Source organism: Mobula hypostoma, chromosome 5, assembly GCF_963921235.1.
Source record: "Mobula hypostoma chromosome 5, sMobHyp1.1, whole genome shotgun sequence".
Taxonomy (NCBI): domain Eukaryota; kingdom Metazoa; phylum Chordata; class Chondrichthyes; order Myliobatiformes; family Myliobatidae; genus Mobula; species Mobula hypostoma.
This window is the reverse complement of record NC_086101.1, coordinates 164,981,165-165,007,189: the sequence shown is the minus strand read 5'-3', so window position 1 is coordinate 165,007,189 and position 26,025 is coordinate 164,981,165. Positions and strand designations below refer to the sequence as shown.

Genomic DNA, 26,025 nt, shown 5'->3' with positions numbered 1-26,025 from the left:
TCAGTTAGTCCTGACGAAGGGTCTCGGCCCGAAACGTCGACTGTATCTCTTCCTAGAGATGCTGCCTGGCCTGCTGCGTTCACCAGCAACTTTGATGTGTGTTGCTTGAATTTCCAGCATCTGCAGATTTCCTCACGTTTGCGCTTTTTCAATACGTTTCCAGATTTGCTGCAGCAGGAGGTTAAGATTGTAGAACCTCCATTACGGTCACTATCACTGCACCTTGAGCATCACTTTACCATCAAATGTCACCAACACTGGTCAGTCCATCCAGTGATTTACATGAAGAACATTCTGTTTGCAAATCATTCTGCTCGGCGGGAGCCAGTGACTGAAAGGACAGGAGCAACCCAGTGGGGTTCTCGGATCAGAAGTAGGCCAGGTGGCTCATTGAGCCAGCTGCACCATTCCAAGGCTACGTCCACGCTACACCAGATAATTTTTGAAAACAGAGCTTTTTCTCTTCGTTTTGACCCTCTGTCCACACTAAAATGGCGTTTTCATCCCCCAAAAATGGAGATTTTCAGAAACAGTCTCCAGCGTGAATAAATCAGAAACTGTCTAATATCCATTGCAGTGTGTACGGGGTAACCAGAGCTTTTTAAAACCGCTGTCATGACGTGCCGGAACAGATGGCGGCAGCGCGGTATTTCATTGTTTTCTCCTTCTTCTTATTATTACTACTTTATTGTCGCCAAACAATTGATACTAGAGTGTACAATCATCACAACGATATTTGATTCTGCGCTTGGCAGAACCTAATAATTTCAGAACAGACGGCAACGAGACTGAAGCCAGAAGAGTTAGAAATGTACTCACCAAATACTTTGACCCATAGCTTACTGAATAAATAAGTATACTCACTTCGCCCTGTTTTCTGTCCTTGCTTGTGGTTTACCTATTTATGCAAGTACTTCTCTGACAATAGATGTGTAACAGCCTAATGTAACATTGTATGGAAATACAAGATAACACTGATGCAGACATGTTTTATACATTAACAAGGTGCTTTATTAATACAACAGAGTTAGTCAGTTTTTCAATGTTCGTCGTCAGCCGGGTCATACTGTCCGTGAACTCCCTGTCGGTTGCCTCCATACGCTCCAGCATTTTTTTAAAGTTTTAAGTCCTCCGCGAGAGCCAACAGCAATTCCTTTTAAGTTTTTCTAGTCTGTAACTGGACAAATGCGCACAAGTATATTGTTTCCTCTTCGCTTGTTTTCTGTAGATGTGTCCTGCGCATGCCCAGTAGGAGGAGATTTGCTCAAATATCCGTGTTAGTGTGGACAGGGATATTTTGAAAAACGCTTAGTGTGTATGCCGGTCGTTTTTACTTGAAACCGGTTTTTTCAAAACTATCCGGCGTAGTGTGGATGTAGCCTAAGATCATAGTTGATCTTTTACCTTGGTGCCATTTTCCTGCACTATCCCCATACTCATGAGCTCAAACCTTCCAATCTTGATGCTCTTAATAAGTAGGAACCTATCCATCTCTGGAATAAACTGAATAATGGATTCTGCACAATCCTCTGATGTAGAGAGTCCTAAAGGCGCACTATCTTCTTGGTGGAAAAAATTCTCTGCAGACTGCTTTCCTAAATGCCTTGTATTTGGGGTTTTGTGCTCAATGAGGGAGATGTCCTCCCTTGCATCTAGCCTGTTGGGCTTTGTAAAGAGTTTTGTAAGTTTTATTGAGATCTCCAGTATTATTCTTAAGCTTTAGAGAATACAGGCTGGGCCTGCTCAATCTTTATTTATACAGCAAGCCCACCAATTCTGGACTCAATCTGTTAAATCATTGTTACTCTCCCTTGATGATTAGTATATCATCATCATCAGGTGCCATGCCCAGTTTGTGCTTTGACTGCCATGGCCCACACACTCCTATTTTGGGTCAAGTAGATTAATTCATTGGTATTCATTTCCAGTTCTCTGGCTGCTGTCTCCATCATCATTTGTTAGTTTATACTTTTTTAATATTTCCATACTTTCCTCCAGTCATCTTAAAACTATGCCCTGTTGTATTAGCCATTTCTACCTTGAGAAAAGGTCTTGTCTATCCACTCGACCTATGCCTTTTATCATTTTGTTCATCTCTATCAAGTGACCTCTCATCCTCCTTCAATCCAAAGAGAAAACCCCCATCTGCTTAACCTATCTGCATAAGACATGCCCTTTAGTTTAGGCAGCATCCTGGTACATCTCTGCACTCTCTCTAAAACTTTCTACAATGAAGGGACTAGAACTGAACACACTATTCCAAGTGGTCTAACCAGGATTATATAGAGCTGCAACAGTACCTCGCGGGTCTTGAACTCAATCTGCCAGCTAATGAAGGCCAATTCACCATAATCCCTCTTAACCATCCTCTTAATCAACTTGAGTGGCATCTTTGTGCAATCTGTGGGCGTAGACCCCAAGTTCTCTCTATTCCACACGCTGCTAAAAAGCCTGCCATTAATCCTGTATTCCACCTTCAAGTTCAACTTTCCCAAATGAATCACTTTACTTGTTTTGGTTTGAACTCCAAGAAGAAAGTATATAAAGCCAGAATAATTTATCGTTCTGTTAGTTTTTAACTTGTAGTCTACCTCAAATAATGGAAGCCAAAAACATATAGGTGCGATAAATCTGAAATAAAAACAAAATTCTGGAAATGCTCAGCAGGTTAGGCAGCATCTGTGGCAAGAGAGGAATGGAAATGATGCTTCAGGATAGAGATGAGAACTGTTTTTCTTCTCACAGGTACTGTGTGACCTGGTTGTTTCCAATATTGTCTCCTTTGATTTCTACGAACAGGCATGTCCAGCCCAGTAGTCCTATCTTCTTTAATGCATTTGAACAGTACAGACTTGGGGGTCAAAACAGTATCAATGTTTTCAGCAATAAAGCAAACATATCCAGTTGTAACTGTTCATTCTGTTATTATGCTTGCATGTGGAATATGACACATTTTCCCCCCATGCTAAGATGGACCACAATTTTAAATGTGATTTATCATTCCAAAATTGATGAATAATTCTTGGCAAGTCATCTTGTTAGTGTTATTTTAAGGAAAATATTTGGACTATGCTCCATAAGATGCAAAGATTGTTATTATTTAAAGAATAAACAATGTTAGTTAAGTTACTATAGAATTTTAAGGCCCTGGCAACAAAAGCTTTGGCTACTGGCTTCTGAATTATCACCCTGCTACTTGACTCTGCACGATTTAGACAGTGATTTCTTTGCTGTCATCTTGCTTGGAAAGTGCTGGTCAGTGCAAGAGAATTTGAAGTTTTGTCAGATGATAGCAAGTACCTGCTGCTCTTCTAGATGAGATGTGCTGTGTGGCACTGGCTGCTTTAATTCTGTCAATTTTACTCCTGGAGTTTGAGGTTGATCTTGGTCAAGCAAGGCAAAATTTATGGGTGTGAGGTTGTTGTGGCTGTATTACTTGTGGTTGACCGCCAAAGCTGCCGTCACTTTGGGCTTCAAAAAATCGGCTCACTGAATTTCATTTAGAAAAATTGGGCCAGGACTGAAGCAGGACTTCAACCCGAAATGTGGACGGTTTATTTCCTCCCACTGATATCACCTGACACTCTGATTTCCTCTTGCACATTTTTTGTTGCTTCCTGTACAGACTCTGATGTCTTTCAACTCAAAGATGTGCTGGAAGGTTCAGTGGAGACTGTAGGTTGTTCTTTGGTTTAGCTAAGTGGTAAAAGAATCAAAGGAGATGAAGGGTGTGTGAGAGAAAATAAGTTGAAAGGGTACAGGAAATTAAGAAGGCAGGGTTTGGAACTGATCCAGTTGTTCTGCTCTGATAGGCGTTGTCATGGACCTGATGAGCCAATGTAAGTTTGTTTTTGCTGTTCAGCACCGATTTGAAATACATTCCGTAACAAATAGGAGCATGAGTAATTGATTCACCTCTGTTTACCTGCTCTGCCGTTCAACCTTTCTTTGACCCCGACACCATTTTCCTGCCCCATCCTCTGATTCTTTTACATCCAGAAATATATCTACCCCCTGTTCTCTATGCATTTATTGACTGAACTGCCACATCTCTCTGTGATTTAAAGTTCACCGTCCTAGTTGAAGTAATTTCTCCTCACCTCAGCCCCAAGGATGCCCTCATCCCTTTGAACATTAACATTTTCCTGTCTCTCACCAGTTAAGGTTTCAGAAAGAAGGCAATAGAACAGGTTTGGGGAAAAACTCAGCTGTGATGGAGTGCTGCTGTTAGTCTCAATAGGCTGAATGATCTAATTTTGCTCCTCTATCTTAAATTCTTATCAGTATTTATATATTTTTTCCTACCAAGTAGATGCACTTGCATTTCTCTACATGATGCTCCATCTCACGCATTTGGACCACTTACTTGGCTTGTCTACAACTCCTTGAAGCATCTTTACGTTCTCATCACCACTTGCATTCCTATTTCGTTTGGCGTCATCAGCAAACTTGGAAATGTTACATTTGGTCCCCTCGGCCAAATCGCTGATATAAGCTTGTGAATATTTGGAGCTTCAACATAGATTCCTGCCAACCTGAGAAGTTTAACTGTTTCCTGATGATTCCTGACATTCAGGCACTAAATCTTGGAACACTTTCTTGAGCCTTCCTACAGTAGGAGTTGCAAGGTCTTTTAGACCATCAAACATGGGAGCAGAATTAGGCCATTTGGCCCTGTTGAGTCTGCTGCACCATCCAATAATGGCTGATTGGTTATCCCCCTCAACCCATTCTCGTGCCTTCTGCCCATAACGTTTGACATCCTTGCCAATCAAGAAACTAGTCTTCTTTTATCAATTCTTTTCTTCAAAACCAGTCTTCTATGTTTTTGATACCATTGCAAAACTGTGGAGTTAAGGGTACTATATGAAAATGTGTGCTTTCTGACTCGAGGACAAAATTGGACCTGCTTTTTTAAACCTGGGCATGGTCTGTACCTGTTAAATTTAAGATGTAATGAAATTCTTTACAACAAGGTGGAATGTTTTTATCTCACCGACATCATTTGAAATTAGCAATAGGTTTAACATGAATTATCTCAAATATTTAATTATTTTCAACTGCCTTCTAAAGCAAATCCTTAAGATCCACTTACAACATGTGTAAATTCAAATAAGTAGAGATAAAAATTTGAGAAAAATGTTCAGGACAAACTTTGAGTTAACCTTACCTGAGTGGCAGGCAGGCAGGCTATTAAAATTATTGAAATTTCTTAGGAATTCTGAAGTAATGGAGAACTAGCCAGTCACAGCTTTAACTTGCACGGGCAATTAATATCAGAAGAATTCATTTGACAACTTTTCAGATGATTTCTGGTGTCTATTTATTTATTTCCTCATTGTTAAGGATTTGGGCATTGTTTGCATTGCCTGTCACTAATTGCCTTTGGGAAAAAAAGGTGCAAGACATCTTGTTGAGTACTCGCAGATCTTCTAGTGCTTTTGAGTAGTGACGTCTAGGATTTGAAACCAGTGACTATGAAGACATGGTGATTTATTTCCAAGTTCAGAAGGTATCTCACACTAAGCATGACCGCTCTTGACCTTGGGATAGAGGTCACCGATTTGAGGGGTGCTGTTAGAATACTCAGGAAGTAATTGTGGCATTATTTGTAGATGGTACACACCACAGCCACTATGTGCTAGTGACAGAATTAATATTTAGGGTGGTTGGTGGGGTGCCACTCAGGTGGGCTGCGTTGTCCTGACCATTGATCTTCATGACTGTTTTCCAGTATCTGAGCATTGCTGGTCATCAATTTCCCTTTAGGAGATGGGATGAGACATCTTGGACTACTGCAATCCTGCTTTGATGACATCCCATACTGCTTGATTCTGAGGTTTAAAGCCCACTTCAGTGAAGAAGAGCTTTCCAAGTTACTTAGTGGAGCGCACACTGGTGGTGATAATCTTGTGCACCTGCTGTCCTTGTCCACCTCAGATGTATTGATTCGGGTAATGACAGTATTCCAGTAAGCCTAGACTCATGATTGTAAATGGACAAAATGTTTTGAGCTGTTGTGATGTGAGTTACTCACTGCAAATAATTGCCCTTAGACATGCTCTTGTAGTTGCACTATAGCTGTGCTTGGTGCAGTTGAGTTTTTTTTATTGTAGGGAACTTGCACAGTTGATGAGATTGGTAATGCAAATCTGAAACCCTCTCAGTGGTTGCTTTTTAGGTACCTGTACACCTCGTTAATGCAAATACCTAATCAGCCAAACGTGGTAGCAACTCTCTGCATAAAAGCATGCAGACATGGTCAAGAGGTTCAGTTGTTGTTCAGACCAAACATCAGAATGGGGAAGAAATGTGATCTAAGAGATTTTGACTGTGGAATGGTTGTTGGTGCCAGACAGGGTGGTTTGAGTATCTCCAACTGCTGATATCCTGAGATTTTTACACACAGCAGTCTTTAGAGTTGCAGAGAATGGTGTGGGAAAAAATGTCCAATGAATGACAGTTCTGTGGGGGAAAATGCCTTGTGGGGGAGAGATGCCAGAGGAGAATGGCCAGGCTGGTTCAAACTGACAGGAAGGTGACAGTAACTCAATAATCAAGCATTTGAACAGTGGCGACCAGAAACGCATCTCTGAACACATAACACAGTGAACCTTAATGGATGGGCTACAACAGCAGAAGTTCGCAAATGTGCATTTAATAGCCACATTACTAGGTACAAGAGGTAACCAATAAAGTGGCTACTGAGTCTATGGCTAGGATCTCCTTAGTTGGAAGTGGTCAAAGTTTGGCACTTGAGTTTTGCGTATGTTACTTCTCAGTCTATGCCTGAATGTTGTTCTGGTCTCGCTGCATGTTGGCAAGGATATTGTAATTTCCTGAGGAGTTGCGAATGGAATTGAATTAAACATCCTTGCTTCTGACCTGATGATATAAAGATCACTGATGAAACAGTTGAAGATGGTTAGACCCATGCTAAATTCTTAAGGAACTCCTACAGGATGTTCTGGCACTGCGATGATTAACTTTCAACAACCACAATCATTTTCCTTTGTGTGAGGTAGGACTCCACCCACTGGAGTATTTTCTTCCTGGCTAATAACTGTTTTACCCTTTCCTTGCTCTTTCTATAATTCTACAATTATGCTGCAATTAGAAGGATGTAGTAATGCTAATTGTGTGTGCTTTTATGTATTAAAACATTCTACATTAGCCTAGTTTAAACCCCTAGAGCCTGGTGTTTAAGCTAAATAGAGAAAATCAGGCCAATGCCATAGTATTTTAAAAATAAATGTGCACTGCAGGGTGCTGAGTCTTCCTCGGAGTCCCATTCTTCTATTGTTTCTTCCAGTGGATGTATGTCAACACAGCCACAAATTTGCTCATTCCTCATTGTTTTGGGAACTGCTTCTTCCCCTCTGCCGTCAGATTGCTGAATAGTCCATGAGCAATATTTTTGCTCTCTTTTTGCACAAATTTTTAACTTTTACCTTCTAGTATATTTTTGTCTTACACTGTTGTCCTGCATCAAAACGATGAATTTTCACAGCATATGTCAGTGACCATAAACCTGTTGGCGATTTTTGTGTGTGTGTGTAGAAGCAGTAATCCCACATAAGGCTAGCTCAAAGGAGAAAGATGAGGGTTTGAAGTATGCTGCACTGCAAAGCTGACCATAAATGGGTGAGTTTAGCCTTAAGAGTTTGACACTGCACCTAAATAGGTTTAATTTTCCAGTGGGCTTAAAAGCAATCTGATTAACAGATGTGGAAAAGAAACTCTGCTGGGAGGATTGACGTGAAGCAGTAACCTGAGAGCCAGAGAGCTTGTGTTGTTTGTTGGCTGAAGGCTGATTGATGGGCACCGGATAAGTTTCTGGCAGTGGGTAACCATACTAGTTTCACCGGCATGATGACATTTACAGGCACCAGATGAAGGGTAATGTGGACACACTATCACTGACAGTTACCAGTCGGCAGGTTATACATAACGATATTGTGGAACCCTGACAGAATCTGACTTTAAAAGTAAAAGCCATGTGGCTTTTTTGCAGTGCTGCCAATTCCACTGAGTACTTCAGCAAACACCCCAACGAAGGCCCTTTTTCCTTTTCCTTCAACTACAAAAAGTTCACTTCACTTCTACGAGCTTGCTGTGATAAATGAAATAGACTTTATTTTCTGTTTTTTGATTTTTTTTTTTCTCCCCCTGGCAGAATGGTGCCAGTGATCAACGGCATCATCTTGCAGACTGCTCACAAAACTACTAGATACTCTTCTAAATACAGTTATTCTGAATTGTAGCCTCATCGCAACAGTGGAGGAGGCCATGGATTGACATGTTGGAATAGGAATTGAAAATGGAATTAAAGGTGGGTGGCCACTGGGAGATTCCACTTTTCTGGTGCATGGCATGTAGGTGCCAGGCAAAGCAGTCTCCTGATCTGCGTCAGGGTTCACCAGGAGCACCAGATACGGTAGATGACCCCAGCAGGCTCCATCTGCATGGATTTGACCGGTCTCTTGCTGCTGCTGGTGGGCGGAAGGTGCAGGAGTCTTGGGTCCCGTGTTGCTGGGTTTGGGAGCAGCTGATGCCCTGCAGCCACTGGGCTCCTGGATGGGCTTCACACATCTCAGCTCTGAAGGTGCTCCACAGCTGGGGACACCACAGTTCATGTTCCTTGTGTTTTTTGCTTGCTTCACTTCATTTTTTTACTATGTGGGTGATTTGATCAAGGTGCTTCAGCACTGAAATGACTGCAGATGTGGCCTGTAACCATCGGCACAACACTGAACTGATTCCGTGACTGGTCTGCAGCCACCTAGTCAGTGCGGAACCACTTAAGCTGCCTATTGTGTGTTTGTTTGTTCTCTGGCTGCCTGCAAGAAGCTGAATCTCTAGGCCATTGACTTTTGCTAGTCTGTACAAACCTTGAAGGAATTGGAACTACTTCAAGCTAGTCCCACACAGGCAACCTCTATGGAGCAGAATAAACAGCTGATGTTTTGGGTCTTGAACTTTCAACAGGGCCGTATGAATTTTCGGATGTCCTTAAGTTGTGAAAGGTTTTATTAAAAATGAAGAATCATCTTTAAATACTTCCTAACATTACATTTGACATTTGTCTTTGAGCAGGCTTACTGTTGACTTTCTGCCCAGTAAATAATTGCAGCCTTGTATCCATTTGAGTAAATAAACACACTAATTCAGTGTTAGGAAGTACTGTACAATAATCTATCATGAGGCTTTCATGAGCAATGATGTAGTTTGTGTGAAAATGTGCTTTGAATTATATTCAATTTCCCATGAGCTCTTGCTAACAATTTGCCCTGGATCTTGGTTACAAAGATTTGACTACATCAGATGCACAGAGAGAAATGTGTCTGATTTTAAATCTGTTGATTGAAAAATTCATCCCCCTGCCCCCGGCCCACCCCCTCTTGCTGGATTCTTGTCCAAGGGTAATGGGCACATTGCTCATCACCCAACAAAGCCTTGCTAAGACTGACCAATTCCCAGTGGCTTTTGGTGGAATTTACTTGCATCAAATCCCGCACTGTTCTGGTCTTTGGGGATGGGAGATTGGTAGTATCAGTGCAGACAATCCTAAAGGCATTTTTTCCCCTTCCCTGCTCCCCTCCTGCACCCAGTACCCCCTCAGTCAACAGGTTTCTCAAATCAAGTTCTGACTTGGTGTTTAGTAATCCTAAGTGGATAATTCAATGCAAGTTGCAATGTTATTCAGGAGGCAACTATCAACACAGGTGCACCTGATGGGTATGGGCTTGGCTGTCTGCTAAATTCTTTCTTCGTTCATTCATGTGTGGCAAAGCACAGCTCAAGTGCCATTTATAAATTTGCCGATGTCCCCACTGTTGTTGGTAGAATGTCAGATGGCTATGATGAGGTTTACAGGAGTAAGATAAATTGGCTGCTTGAGTTGTGTCACTGCAACAACCCCGCACTCAACATCAGCAAGATGAAGGAATTGATTATGGACTTCAGGAATGGTAAGTCAGTAGAATGCCCACTGGACCTCAATGAAGGGTCAGTGCTGGAAAGGGTGTGCACTTTCAAGTTCCTGGGCCCAACACATTGATGCAGTCACAAAGAAGGCACACCAGGGGCTCTACATGGTTAGGAGTTTGAGGAGCTCTTGTGTGGCACCAAAGACTCTTGCAAATTTTTACAGATGTGTGATGAAAAGCATTCTGACTGGTTGCATCACAGCTTGTTGTGGAGGTTCCAATGTACAGGATTGCAAGAGACTGCTGAGGGTGATATATTGAGCCCACTCCATTCTTTCTGCCATAGAGTGAGGACATCTTCAAGCAGTGGTGCCTCAAGAAGGCAGTATCCATCATTAAAGATGGTCACTATCCAACATGTGCCCCCTTTCATTACTGCCATCAGGGATGAGATTCAGGAGCCTGAAGGCCCACACTCAAAAGAGCAGTTTCTTCCCCTCTGCCATCAGATTTCTGAACTGACCATGGACCCATCAACAATATCACGTTATTCCTTTTCTTTGTATTCCTCACTTATTGTTGTAAGTTATAGATTTTTGTTTTTGTATTGTACTGTTGTCACAAAGCAACAGATTTTACAGAAAATAAATCTGATTCTAAATGATTGTGACAGCCCATGGGTAAATCTTGAACTGGAAGTTAGGAGGAAGGTCAGAGACTTCACTGATCTTCACGCAGAGGTGTTGAACCTGTGCTGACTAAAGTCCAACCTCTTTGCTGCCACAGCTAACTTCAGGCTTTAAGGACAATACCTTTTCCACCCTGCCCCATCCCACCCCCCAATATCCCAGATGGAGCTGGATACTCTGATCCTTGCCAGGATCTCGCTCTGCCAGAGGCTTCCAACTACTCAGTGGTCAAGGGCACTGATGGAGCCTGAATCATTGGCAGCAGATATCATTTGGCAAAAAAGGCTGGGAGATTCCTCTCCCACAGTGTACAGAAAAATAGCCTTCACTGGTATGCAGCTAGTTAGCGATTCCATCATATTCTTCCTTGAAAAGTAGGTCAGATGTTCAGGATCATTAAGTTCATATATTTTTCATACAAGCTTTCTGGTAATTAATTTTAATATTAAGACTATATTTTGCCTTTTTAAAATGCCTTTTCTATTGGTGTATGGATGGCTATGGAAAGTTCAACAAATGTGTTCTGGTTGCTCACATGTCAAGTGGGTGTTAGTTACATCATCGGATAGAAAGACATTCAAACCTTAGGGTATAAACAGACCACACTTGTCAAGCTTTGGTGGTCCTTCAGATACATCTGGTGAAGCTTAACATTAAGCAGGTTTTAGATGATATATTTCCTCTAAGTGGGTGGTGGTCTCTGAAGGTTGATTAATATATGGATAGTTCTGACTTAGTCAAGTCAACTTAGTTTGCAGGATGATTATTTCCATGAGTAGATATCTGATAAATATTATATAACTTTGTTCTTTGCAAAGTCCTTATTCTCATATTTTCCTTTTTTCAATGGTATTTTTGTCAATGGTTTTGTTTATTCTGTCTGGGATTTGTGCACCAGTTTACTCGAATTATAAATCTTTCAATATTTGTAATCTTCAGACAAGTGGGATTAAAATATAGCAGAGTTGGACAGTCTGCAAGCACAATTTAGAGCCCATTTTAAACCATGCATTTTGTGTACAGTTTTACAGAAAGCTTATCCAACATTTCAAATACTTTGTGGAGATGTGAGCTACCAAGGCTGGATTTTCTATGTTGCAAACTGGGAGTGGGTGAGCATGCAACAGAGATCATACCTTGCTGCTGCTGGGGTGGTGTAATTACAATGTGACAAGCTTTTATCTACAGTTTCCATTACAAATGGGGGAGAAGTTGCTATAAGAAGCATGCTGAATGATCTAAGATGCATATATAGATTTAAGCTGAGGCTTGCTCAGGTCCTCATGTAGGGTCTTGGCCCAGTGTGTCAACTATTTATTCCCCTCCATAGATGCTGCCTGACTTGTTGAGGTCCTCCAGCATTTGGTTTGTGTTGCTCGAGGTTTCAGGCATCTGTACAATCTATTGTATTTAATGATTTGCAGCTTAGTTGGCTTGGTCCAAAGTTCTCCTGGTTTGAGGTACTATATCTGTCCAGGTCACAAGAGTTTACAAGACCTTCTACCACCTATCTATCCTGCACTTAGTGCAAAATCTCCATGAATTAAATGGTTGTCTCCTGAAGAATGTAGATTCTATTAACTGGTGATGGTCAAGAGGCCAGGGTCATAGGAAGTGTGGAGATCTGAAGGTTGTATATCTGGAGGAGACTAAGGCCAGAGAAGGATTTGAAAAGAAAGATTATCAAAGCACCACTCACTACTTTGGGGCTGGTTCAAGAGAGGACACAGAACATCATTCTGGATGCTTTCAAGGTTATTTGTAAGAAATAAAATGTAGGACACAGCATTATGTTTTGAAATTTGGCTTTGGTCAGATGTAGTAAAATGTAAATTCTTATATTCTGCAAATTAAATGTACTGTAACATGTTAAGTATAATTAGAATAATTGATAATTTTCCCTTTTGATGTTTCATATATAGAACTGCAATGAATTTAGAAACATTGGCAGCTTTGTGAAAAGGTTTGTAGTGTAATGCCATGTTTTTTTGCTCCATTTATAAGCAGTCAGCGTGTTAGCTGTTCCTTCAGGTTAAGAGTACGTGCTGTTTTGAGGTTTGCTGAGTCTTGATGAAGGGTCTCTGCCCAAAACGTTGACTGTTTACTCTCTTCCATAGATGCCGCCTGGCCTGCTGAGTTCCTCCTGCTTTTTGTGTGTATGAGACTTTTCGAGTTTGGCCATGAGTCACTTTTCATAGAACCCCAGAGAAATGCAGCTTGGGAGCAAGCCCCTTGGCCTACTGAGCCTCTGACCACACAGTACACATTTCTATATGAATACCATGCTAACCATCAGTCCTCCCCAGACTTTACTTCTTACCTGCACACCAGGTGCAATTTATAATGGATAATTAACCCATAAGTTTTTGTCAGTTGGGGAGAAATTGCAATACCTGGAGGAAATGTGTGAACACAGGGGGGGCTTGCAAACTCCACGGAGACAGCACCAGAGGTCAGGATTGACCTGGGTTGTTGGAAGTCTGAGGCAGAAGCTGTACTAGCTACACCACTGCTGTTTTTATTTGTCTTGCAGCTTTTTCATCTATGTTCTTCAACAGAGGTGAAATTGTATAGGCTGTCTTGGGTAATTTCCTTGATATACATGTACTGCTGGGGCACATGTAAAATTCTCTAAAATCACCCATGATTTCTTGGGAAAGGGGGTAACCATACTAAAAGAAATTGGGAAAACAAATTTGACACGAGTGACAATAAAAGAGATGGTCGCAACTTGTAGCTCATGGAGAGAAGTGGGGATATCCAAGACCACAAGGTGAATTGCCAGTGGAAGCAGCTAGTACTGTTGGGCAAATAAGAGGCACGTTCTGATTCTAGAATGCCCAGTGGATTTGGAAAAGAAAGGGTAAATATAGGGTTTGACCCATGGGTAAATGACTCCCCTGAGTGCATGTTATAAATCTTGTCTCGAATGGAGGGAAACAGCAACTTGCTCTTTGAATACAAGCTGGTCCACTTCAAACTTCCAGAATTGTTTGTAAATATTATTAAAGCTAACAAATGCCATTCAGAATTCTGCTCCTGCACCTTTAACACACTTGGCCCTAAAGTATTATAGTTTTGTGAAGTTTATCAGTGCAATCCATTGATTATAAAGGACATCTGGAGTTACAACGGTCAACCTTGCAAATTGTTGCAAAAGTAGATTCAGATTTAAAGGCAACAAGTTGGCTAAATCTAATGAGAACAAAACACAGAGTGTAGGAGAGAAAGCCTGGAACAAGGTGCCAAAGGAAGTTGTTGAGGCAGATACAATGACATTTGGGGTTTAGAGGTATATGGGACCAGCTTGGTGGGTACTATGGTTGGCATTAACAAGATGGGCTGAAGGGTCTTTTCTATGCTGTATTACTCTTGCTCTCTAAGATTGTTGAAAGTATTCCTCTGTTAATTCTGTAATTATTGAACCATCAAAAAAATGAATGCACACAGTGTTTAGTGGATTACCACAACATAACTCCAACCATTGGCACAAAGAATCAGCTTTTGCTTAAGAATCAAAAATACAATTGGTCACATCTATATCCTCAATTACTCCTTCACTTATTGGGTAGTACTGTTATTAATCAATAGTTCTTAAAGCACTAACATTAATGGTTCATTAGTGAATACTAACTATATTGTGCCTGCCTGCTTGCTATGTCAAACAATGCACAGTCTGTCATTTAATGTGGCTCACCAGCACAGTGGGTGATGAATAGCTATACATGAGCTATGCATGGAGCTTCTTGTGAACAGAAATGTGTATTACCAACTCATTGGGATATGGATAATATCTTGAAAATATTGTTACATTTTCTAAGCTTATTTCCAAAATGCATAGAAATTGTTTTGAATAGAGTTCAGGAAATAATCTGTGAATTTTGACATAATTTCTTGCCTTTGAAAGAACATTAGTGAGGGGCAGCATAGCAGATAGTATAATGCACCAGCCACCCAAGTTAATTCCATTGCTGCCTATAAGTAGTTTGTATGTTCTCCTGGTTTCCTCCAAGTACGAGGAAATCTGCAGATGCTGGAAATTCAAGCAACACACACAAAATGCTGGTGGAATGCAGCAGGCCAGGCAACATCTATAGGAAGAGGTACAGTCGACGTTTTGGGCCGAGACCCTTCGTCAGGACTAACTGAAAGAAGAGATAGTAAGAGATTTGAAAGTGGGAGGGGGAGATATGAAATGATAGGAGAAGACAGGAGGGGGAGGGATGGAGCCAAGAGCTGGAAAGTTGATTGGCAAAAGGAATACGAGGCTGGAGAAGGGAGAGGATCATGGGACGGGAGGCCTAGGGAGAAAGAGAGGGGGAGGGGAGAACCAGAGGAAGATGTAGTGAGAGGGACGGGGGGGGGGGAAGGAATGAATAAATAAATAAGGGATGGGGTAAGAAGGGGAGGAGGGGCACTAACAGAAGTTAGAGAAATCAATGTTCATGCCATCAGGTTGGAGGCTACCCAGACGGAATATAAGGTGTTGTTCCTCCAACCTGAGTGTGGCTTCACCTTTACAGTAGAGGAGGCCGTGGATGGACATATCAGAATGGGACGTGGAATTAAAATGTGTGGCCACTGGGAGATCTTGCTTTCTCTGGTGGACAGAGCGTAGGTGTTCAGTGAAACGGTCTCCCAGTCTGCGTCGGGTCTTGCCAATATATAGAAGGCAGCACCGGGAGCACCGGACGCAGTATCCTTCTTACCCCATCCCTTATTTATTTATATTTTATTTTTTCCCCTTTCTCTTTTTTCTCCCTCTGTCCCTCTCACTATATCTTCCTCTGGTTCTCTCCCCCCCCCCCTTTCTTTCTCCCTAGGCCTCCCGTCCCATGATCCTCTCCCTTCTCCAGCCTTGTATCCCTTTTGCCAATCAACTTTCCAGCTCTTAGCTTCATCCTTCCCCCTCCTGTCTTCTCCTATCTCCTCTTTCAGTTAGTCCTGACGAAGAGCCTCGGCCCGAAACGTCGACTGTACCTCTTCCTATAGATGCTGCCTGGCCTGCTGCGTTCCACCAGCGATTTGTGTGTGTGTTGCTTCCTCCAAGTACTCTGGTTTCCTCCCACATTGCAAAGACATGGGGGCTGATAGGTGCAATTGGGTGTTGCTCAACTCTAAATGAGTTAATAAATACATGAAGTATCTCAGAGTGCTGTGTTTGTAATGGATTTCTGCATGGATGTGTGTATGATGCATCACTATATAATTTGTGAATGTGTATACACAGTGGTCATATATGGTGGGTCATCACACATGAGTATATGAAGAATCAGCTTTATTTTACACATGGATTGCATTTTACACATGGAGTGCGACCTAAAGCAACTGTGCATGCATGCATATTGGAGAGTTGCAGCAGAGCAAATTCATGTGTGCTACGTATAGGAAAGATAGCCATGGGTTTACATACATGAAGAATTACTCTGTATGTTTTACATCCTGAGTCGGAATGTTTTATATATGCTGTGTTTAAACCCATCTGATTTTGCTCAGAATAAAGAATCCCTAACGAGTGTTATAGTGCATTGTTTTTGAACGATGGGGTTTTATCTACACTTTGTCAGCTGTCATGACTTCCCACACAACTTTTCCCCTTCACAAAGTTGTCTTTGCTTGACTTAACATGAAAGAGTGTGGTTGCTCATAGTTAAATGCACCATTGTATATGCCAAAGCAGCTGAGGATCTTCTTGGTCTTCATATTAATAGGTTATTTAATAACCCAGCCACTAGCACAAGAACAACAGAATAATTTTGTATAATTGGTTGGTTGACTTCAGTTACCTTGTCTCAGTGTCTTCCTTCAGCTTTCAGGCAACTCCCATCACTGGGCACTTCATAAGTGGCAGTACTGGGACAGATAATTTCAGTCTTTTTACCCCGACCTTTCACTCCACAGCAGCGTGACACACTTCCATTGCGCTGGCTTGAGTTCCACCAGGTGTTGTGTTATTTAAAAAGCTTACTGAGAGTGAGAATATAGTCAGAGAGCACTGCAGCATAGGCCCTTCAGCCCATCTAGTCCATGCCCAACTGTTCTTGCCTAGGAACGAGGAAATCTGCAGATTCTGGAAATTCAAGTAACAAAGCCACACTCAGGTTGGAGGAACAACACCTTATATTCCATCTGGGTAGCCTCCAACCTGATGGCATGAACATTGATTTCTCAAACTTCCGCTAATGCCCCACCTCCCCCTTGTACCCCATCCGTTATTTATTTATATACACACATTCTTTTTCTCTCTCTCTTTTTTCTCCCTCTGTCCCTCTCACTATACCCCTTGCCCATCCTTTGGGTCCCCCCCCCCCACCTTTTCTTTCTCCCTAGGCCTCCTGTCCCATGATCCTCTCATATCCCTTTTGCCAATCAATTGTCCAGCTCTTGGCTCCATCCCTCCCGCTCCTGTCTTCTCCTATCGTTTTGGATCTCCACTTCCCCCTCCCACTTTCAAATCTCTTAGTAGCTATTCTTTCAGTTAGTCCTGACGAAGGGTCTCGGCCCAAAACGTCAACTGTACCTCTTCCTAGAGATGCTGCCTGGCCTGCTGCGTTCACCTGCAACTTTGATGTGTGTTGTTTTTGCCTCGTCCTCTTGATCCACACTGGGAACATGGCCCTCTGTACCCCTCCCATCCATATATTCATTTTATCCAAGCAAATGAATGAGGAAGATTATTAAAATTGATCAGTCTCCACAAATGTGATGTGGAGCATTTTTGTTTGGATTGAATATCATCAAGACTTTTTAATATTTTAAAAAAAAATCTGTTTTAAGTTCAGGTCTGTAATGTTTTGCTCGGAACTAGTTGTTACTTGTCCCACTACAATAAGTAGTGCATATGGCAAAATCCATCACAGGAAGAGCCCCCCCCCCCCCCACCAGTGAGCACATTTACAAGGAGTGCTGCCACAAGAAAGCAGCATCCATCATCAAGGGCCACTCCCAACCTGGCCATGCTCTCTCCTCACTGCTGCTGTTGGGAAGGAGGTAAGTACAGGAGCCTTGGGTCCTATACCACCAGGTTCAGGAACAGTTATTACCCATCAATCATCAGACTCCGGAACCAGCGTGGAGAATTCACTCACCTCCACACTGAGCTGATTCAACAAGTTATGGACTCAACTTCAAGGACTATTCTCAATATTATTTATTATTTTTCTTTTTTGTATTTACACAGTTTGCATATTGGTTGCTTTTCCATCTCAGGATAGTATATGTGACATATACGTACTTCGATAGTAAGTTTACTTTGACATTTGGAGAATATTAGCTCATCCACAAGCATGCCTAAAGTCTGACCTGTCAATAAGCAAATGCTCAATGTTTTGATTTTCCTTTGAGATTGATTGAGACGTCCAGGCAGTGTGTTCGCAGAACATTCATATTTACAGCCTTCCTTTTAACCAAGTCTGAAAGGATTTATTACCTAAATGTTCCAGTCTTCTAGCACTTTTAAATCATTTGATTTCTCCTTTTTACCCTATTGTATGTTAACTTCAGTGTGAAGAAAAGCTGCTGATCTTAATCTGGCAGGTGTCCTTTGTAATGAAGTTACTGTGGAGTGTAAAAGCTAAGGAGAATTATTCTTCAGTAGTGGTGAGGGCCACAGCTGCTGTAGAAATGCCACAAAAAGGGCTCTGTGTTGATAAATTGACATCGTGTGAAATGTGAAAGCAGAATTAAAACCAGCAGTTTGGAGGCTGGACCCGGGAATTAGAAATCCTGGGCAGAATGGTAAATGCCTATTCAAAGAATTACAAAATGAAATGCACTTTTTTTTTAAAAAAAAGGATAAATAAAGATGCTCATTTTTAAAATTCGGCAGCAAGTGCAGAAGTTGGGGGAAATGGAAAAATATGAAAATTGAGAAGGAAAATGCTTGAATCTTTGGATAGGCATCTTCCCTCACGATCATGAATCTTGGTCATCATCTCTTACCCCCACCCCCCCCCCACCCCCGCCTTCACAAATCCTGGTCCCCTCACCACCATGTATATTGGTCTTTCTTTTCCTGCCCCCACCCTGCTCCTCTCACCACCATTCACTGTTGATCCCATCTGAAAATGTTGACCTTTTTCCCCTTTAGATGGTCTGTTTATTGTTGTTTTTGTCTTGCACTATAATGCTGCCACAAAACAACAAATTTCATGACATATGTCAATGATTACAGATTTGATTATGACAGATTCTACCACTTGCCTGCACACTAGGAGGAATTTACAGAGCCCAATTATCCACCAGCCGGTATGTCTTTGGGATGTGGCTACAGGAGCCTCCACTCCCGCACCAGCAGGCACAGGAAGAGCTTCTTCCCTGAGGCTGTGACACTGCTGAACCTCTCTTCACAGCGCTAAGCAGTATTGCACCCGCATTCTACTGTCTCAGTACTTTTATATTTGTGTGCTGTCGCACTTTTTTTATTTGCAGTTATTTTGTAAATAACACTATTCTTTGCATTTCTGGTCAGATGCTAAATGCATTTCATTGCCTTTGAATCTGTACTCGGCACAATGCCAATAAAGTTGAATCTAATCTAATCTAATCTAATCTAAACCAGAATCCATGAAGGAATCCCATGTGACCATGGAGAACCTGCAAACTCCACAGGGATAGCAATGGGGTCAGAATTGAGCTTGGGTCACTGGAACTGTGAGGTCACCACTCGATTATTGTGCTACTCTGCTGCTTCTCTGATCTGAATACAACAGATCAGATTTACATTGTGACTGCTGGAATTTGAGCAATTATACAGTCAAAGAAAAGTACAGCACAGAAACAGGCCCTTTGGCCCATCCTAGTCTGTTCTAAACCATTTAAACTGCCTAGTCCCATTGAACTGCACCACGACTATAGGCATCCATAACCCTGCCATCCAATTATGTTTTTATTTGTCATTAATAGTGAGTATAAAAAAAAACAGATTCTTGATTTGGTTCACAGATGGTGTTGTGGAAGTGAAAATTGATGCCCTTGCTCAATCTGACCTCCAAATCCACAGAAATACAGCAGAATTTTCACTTCCCTCAGAAATGGCTCATCTTACCGCTCAGCTGAATAGGCAATATAAACTAGTCTTGTCGGAAACACCCATATCCCCTGCAAGCTGAATTACACCCATTTTGTTTAATATTTCAAGGTGTACACAAGCAGGGGAATAAATTTGTACATGTATGTGTGAAGCAGACATGTAACACCTAACATGAGTTAAACTATGGCTAGGAAGCATTCATCTGTTGGGGAACATGGAATTGTGCAATGGATGACTAATAAGAAAACTGAAGCAACAATATCCCTTTACAATCGAGCCCAGGTTTCATTTGGTAAAGCTCCTAACAAGGAAAGAGAATATTAAGACTTTACAATTTAGGTGGGATTTTCCAAGATGTGTGGAAATTCCAGAAAAAAATACAGTACATCCTTTGAAGCTACAGCAAGAAATCTACAGAACTTTGAGAGAAAATTTCTGTTTTTTCATTAAGTATGGAGTGTTCCATCCCATCTACAGTGAGGTATGATTGGTGTCTCAGATACTTATGGTTCAGGAAGTGAGCAGAGAGCCAAATGATGAAGGGGAGGCAGTCAGCAAACATTGCCTACACTTTCTCATTGGCATGATTTCTCCTCGTGACTGATTTGGTATATATCCCATTCTCTGTCAATCCGCAAATGCAAATGCCTTTATTATAACCTGAGCATTTTCCCCTCAATCATGTACATTAAAATAAAGCGATCGATAGAACAATTCTGAATGGGAAGGTAAATGGAGTGCAAGTATAACCTACAGCAAATTGTGGAGCTTAGCTGACAAGGGCCAACCCACCCTGTTCCTGTTGCTGCACCAGCGATCCATGTCTCTCTACTGAATGCCTCCCAACACAATCAACAATGCCTTAAGTATGGATCTTGAATACATGATTGACATTATGACTTGGCTGAGTTTTCCTGTCTCAGCTCTCCTGTTGGGAATGTGTAAGGGCCTCTTCAATGGGCAGGGAGAGAAAATCTATGGCAATTGTAAATTCCCTTCTGGTAACCAGCTAAGACTAGAATTGATGGTGGTCTGGCAGGATGCCAAATTCTGTTCTCATTCAGTTTACCCTCTGCAACAAGAATTGTTAAATAGCAGTCAGGAACTCCTTCTTTTTCCTCATTCCATAAGACAGCGTCACTATGGTTAATTATAGCCACCCCGTGGTCTCCTTTCTTCTCCAGCCAATGTCAGCTAACTGAACACAGGCAAGAGAATTAACCTTGAACTGTGTGGTCTGTTCTGTTCAACTGTTCACTATCTCGCCCACTGAGAAGAATTGAAGATTAGCGAAATTGACAAAAAACAAACACCAGAGATTGGGGCCAGAACTTTCCTGATTTCTACTGCATTTATCACGAGGGTCATTGAGGAAGCTTTGTACTATTTGTGGAAAGAAAGTCACCCAATAAAAGTGCTTTCAGCACATTTTCAGAAACGCGTTTCATTTGTGTTTAGTTATTCATTGGACATGGCTTTCACAGTCAAGGGCAGCATATGCGGTCCATCCGACTATTCTCATGCCTTGAACTGCTGCAATTGGTAGTGGAGCTATTTTCACAGTGCTGTCAGGTAAGGAGCTCCTGCACTTGAACCCATTTACAATAGTTTTTCTTAGTTAGGCTGGTGTGAGGGTTGATGCAGTATTAGCAGTAGTGTCTTTGTGTGATGTGCTGTCTTTATTATCCTTAATGATTGGTGGTCTGGGTGGTGCTGCTGAAGTATTCTTGTCAAGTAACTCCAGTACTTTTCCTACTTTGAACTTTCTTAAAAGTTTCTCTGTCAGGACCTAAGCTGTTGGCTCATTATTCATCCTTTGATAATGGCAGTGTTTCCCATTCATTGAGATGAAACGTTTTGAGCTGAAACATTGCCTGTCCACTTTCCTCCACAGACACTGCCTGACCCAGTGAGTTCCTCCATCATTTTACTCCAGATTCCAGCATTCGGAGTCTCTTTTATCTCCACTAGGTTTCCCATTCATTTTCCTTGTGATCTGCCAGATAGCTGGTTGGTTTTCTAAGTTTCAATGGCACTTGTCTCTATGAGTGCTGCTTCTTATAGAGATACTTTATTAATCCCAAATGAAATTACAGTTTCACAGTAGCATTAGAAATCCACAGATATAAATATTAGCAGAGAAACAGAAACAATAAAAAATAGCTTTTCACCATTTGGAAATTACCATTCTCTTTAAGATCTATGCTATTTTGACTCACAAAGTGCTAGAATTCTTTGGGAATTTTTTGAGGAAATCACAAGCAGGACAGACAAAGGAGAATCAGCAGATGTTGTTTACTTGGATTTTCTGAAGGCCTTTGACAAGGTTCCTCACATGAAACTGCTTAGCAAGATGAGAGCCCATGGAATTACAGGAGAGGTACTAGCATGGATAAAAGATTGGCAGTGGTAGGATGGCAAATGCAACATTAACATTCATTTCAAGAGGACTAGAATATAAAACTAAGCCTGAGGCTTTAATCAGGCATTAGTCAGGCCTTACCTGCAGTACTGTGAGAGGCTTAGGTCTCCTTATCTAAGAACAGGTGCGCTGTAATTGGAGAGGGTCCAGAGGAGGTTCACAAGAATGATTCTGGGAATGAAAGGGTTAATGTATGAGGTGTGTTTGATGGCTCAGGTCCTGTGCTCACTGAGGAATGGGGGGAGGGGGGAGCTCATTGAACCCTGTCAAATATTGAATGGCCTAGATAGAGTGGATGTGGAGACGATGTTTCCAATAGTGGGGGAATCTAGAACAAGATGGTACAGCCTCAGAATAGAGGGACATCCATTTACAACAGAGATGAAAAGGAATTTATTTAGCTGGAGGAGGTGAATCTGTGGAACTCATTGCCACTGACAGCTGTGGAGCCCATGTCATTGGGTACATTTAAGGTGGAGGTTGATGAGTTTTTGTTTAGTCAGGGCATCAAAGGTTATGGGGAGAAGGCAGGAGAATGGGGTTGAGAGGGATAATAAATCAGCCATGTTGGAATGGTGGAGCAGATTCGATGGGCAGAATAGCCTAATTGTGCTCCTATGTCTTATGGTCTTAGCTTGCATTTGTAGCATTAAATTTTATGTGTTGCTATTTTGCACATTTTCTTACTGTTTTAGTTTTCTGCTTCCATCCAGAGGACAATGCAGCTTACTATGTTTCACTGTCAGACTTGCATTCTCGGCTTTCGAGGCCATTTGTAGATGCAGTGCATAGTTGAGCACCACAAATCCACTGGTCAATACTTGAATATCTGGCCATGTCCATAGAGTGGTCTTCTACTATTGATTTCCTATCCAGATCAGTAAGTTGTATTTAGTTTTAATAAATTGTCTTCAATTCCAAACCCTTATCCCACAATCTCTTATGTGTGTCTTTATCTAAAATCTTCTGGAGATAATTAGAGGTTCTCTTGTTTGGGTTAATCATTGCCCTAGCAGGAGCACTAACTCCCATATCATTCAAATATGAATGCTGTCAAAATCATGTAGATTGCGTACACTGACTAGTTCCACGAATAATTGTGGCAAAGATTCTGAATTCTTCTAGAAAAGTATACCCAAACAGAAGTCATGCAACACGTTTTTAAAAAAAGACATTGAATATCTTTTGAAGTTGTACATAAAATGCTGTGTTGTGCAGGTGGTTAATGCGGTGAATTGCTTTAATGCGTTGCTATCTATCATCATTCCCCCATGTCCCAACTCGTTTGATATCACTGAATTCTACAGTATTAAACCACACATTCTTTTCCATTTAAGTTTAGTCTGTCTCGCTCTCGTGCTCTCTTTTTCTCTCATGCGCTCTTTCTCTCTCGCTCTCGTTACTTGGTCAGGGATGCTTTTTAAAAACAAACTCATTATATGTCAATGCTCAGCTTCCATTGATATGGATCAGGAAGACATTCTGTAAAGAGTAAAGCTGGCATAAGTGTGTTGCACAAGGTTAAGGGAAACAGCTCGACAAGACTTAAAAACTTCATGAATTGGGAATATAGTCGACATACAAAGTAGATGCTACATTTTTGAGCAAGCAGGAAGCTTTTAGTGCAGAGTTAAGGAATATGAGCATGGGCTTAGTTTGCAAAATCATTTGATGAACATCATTTTGTCTAAAGGATATTAAGGGGGTAAATCTGAACCAGTCCAGGCAGGTCAGAAGAAAGCAATATCCCAAGGCATCTTTGATTTTATTTTAAAATTAATGCAAATATGTGGCATTTCCATGCAGATTAACTGTTAATATTTCTACTTGGTAGCCTTTCATCCGAATAAAGATCTGATATTATTTGTCTCTGTTTATGCTTCAAACAGATTGAGCATCGTATCAGTTGAGCCCGGTGGACCTATAGACTCTAATGGCAACTGGTTGCCCTGAGGAACAGTGTACTGCAGTGGTCTGTACTGTGTGAACCTCCTGAGGTATGGCTGTATGCTTATCATTTAAATGCTTAAATCAAAATTATTTCAAATGAAACTTATTAACTACAAGGTATTTGAAATCTACTCCCTTAATTTTAGACAGGGCAAAAATACCTGGCTAGGTTCCAGGTTCTGTAGGATAACTCTGACTGAACTCTTATGGCTTACTCATAAAATGTTAAATTAACTTGATATAATTTGGATATAGTTCTTTATATGTCATTATCAATGGGAAAGAAGGAATCCTACACTTACCTTTCTGTATTATTTGCAACAGAAATTACAGATAAGGTGGTGAAGTGGATGTGGTGTGTAATTAGATCTTTCAAAGGTCTCTAAGGCACATGTAGCTAAAGTCATTAGCGAGTGGATTAGAGACCAAGTCATGGAATGAATCGCTAGCTGCCAACAAAATGGGCTCTCGGGGTCAAAAGTAAATACAGAAAATGCTGGAAACATTCAGCAAGTTGGGCAGCATTTTTGAAAAAGCAAACAGTGAATGTTTCAGGTCTGAGACCCTTGATCACAACTGGGAAAGAGAAAATTGAATTGGTTTTCAGTAGAGAGAAGCTGGTGAATAGATGGATAGAACCAATTCTGATGATCCCGATCTGAAACATTAACTGTTTCTCTTTCCACAGATGCTGACAGAACTACTGAATGTTTCCAGCATTTTCTGCTTTGGGTCAAAAGTCATTGCATACACTGGGGAAGATGGGAAGTGGGGTGTTCAAAGGACCTCTGCTGGGACAATTACTATTAAACAGAGTCTCAATTTTGTGCAGAGACATTGGTGAAATTGGGGGAAAATAGACTTACCAGGACTGAGAGTTGTGCCTACAATGAAATATTGTGCAATCTAGGCACCAAGAGTTAGAGGTATAATTTCAATATTTGCAAAGCAGAATAATAAAATCATAAGTAGCAAATAAGTTTCCATTCAGATAGGTGATTATAGTGTTGGGTAATGTAATTGGTGGAAACATACAGAATTCACAACCACTGACATTGGGTTGGGGTTCACTTTAAGAGGCTGGTCTGATGCGAAGGTAAAGGATTTTTACAGCACTTTGTATTTAGTATTCGCTCTTTAATAAATGTGTTGCTATAGTTTTTTCTTAAACATAAAATGCCTCCACCATTTTACTTGTGAAAACATGCAATAGAATCCAGAGGGTAAACGCATTTACCCAGTGAGGGTGTTAGGTTGTAATTTGCTGCCAAGTGGAGTAATGAAGGTGGTTATTTGAATGTATTTAAGAGGAAATCAGCAGGAATGCTATAGAAGGGTAAAATAAAGTAAGGAGGGATGAGGCTTTGGAGGAATCTAAACATCAACATAAAGCATTTGGGCTGAGTAGGGTTAATTCTACGAGATTTACTGGCAGTTTACACTTTAGTTTGACAAACATGAGTCCCAAAGTAAACAGAATTCTGCTCATTTCTATAAGATTTGACTCGGCAATGTGGCTCTGCCGAGGAAGTCTCAGAGGACGATTTAAAGAATTATGCTGATCTGATCTGTCTTCACTAGCCTGTCCTGGCAGAGGTCCAGGTTTGAAAATCAAAAAGCATGATGATTGCTCATTGACATGAAATATCAACTCTTTTTTTTTCCCTCTCCGTGGGCACTGCATAACTCGCTGGGTATTTCAAGCAATTCCCATTTTTTTTGCCTCAAAGAAAGAAGTTTGCTTAACCCAGGTCATGAGGACAAAGCTGGTGTGCAAGCATAAAAACCAGCTGCAGAATAGGCCTTGTGACTGAATCACCATTCTGTGAGGTCCTGGCTGATCTTTTGCAGAGCAACACATGCAAAATGCTGGAGGGACTCAGCAGGTCAGGCAGCATCAATGGAGAGGGATAAATAGTCGATATTTGGGCTGAGACCCTTCATCAGGAGTGAAAGGTAAGGGGGCAGCAGGAGACTGGAAGATGATAGGTGGGACCAGGAGAG

General features: G+C 41.4%; 1 protein-coding gene across 4 annotated transcripts in view; it reads left to right on the top strand.

The window, feature by feature from the left end:
• lhfpl2b (LHFPL tetraspan subfamily member 2b) overlaps window positions 1–26,025 on the top strand; it is a 205,663-nt gene that overhangs the window by 101,857 nt on the left and 77,781 nt on the right. For 3 of the 4 annotated variants that reach the window (XM_063049316.1, XM_063049313.1, XM_063049315.1), the window contains one exon: window positions 23,961–24,068. The gene's annotated coding sequence lies outside the window, so the exon portion shown is untranslated. Of the gene's footprint in view, window positions 1–21,121; window positions 21,222–23,960; window positions 24,069–26,025 lie in introns of those variants that run through there. The other variant, XM_063049317.1, reaches the window with a different exon arrangement.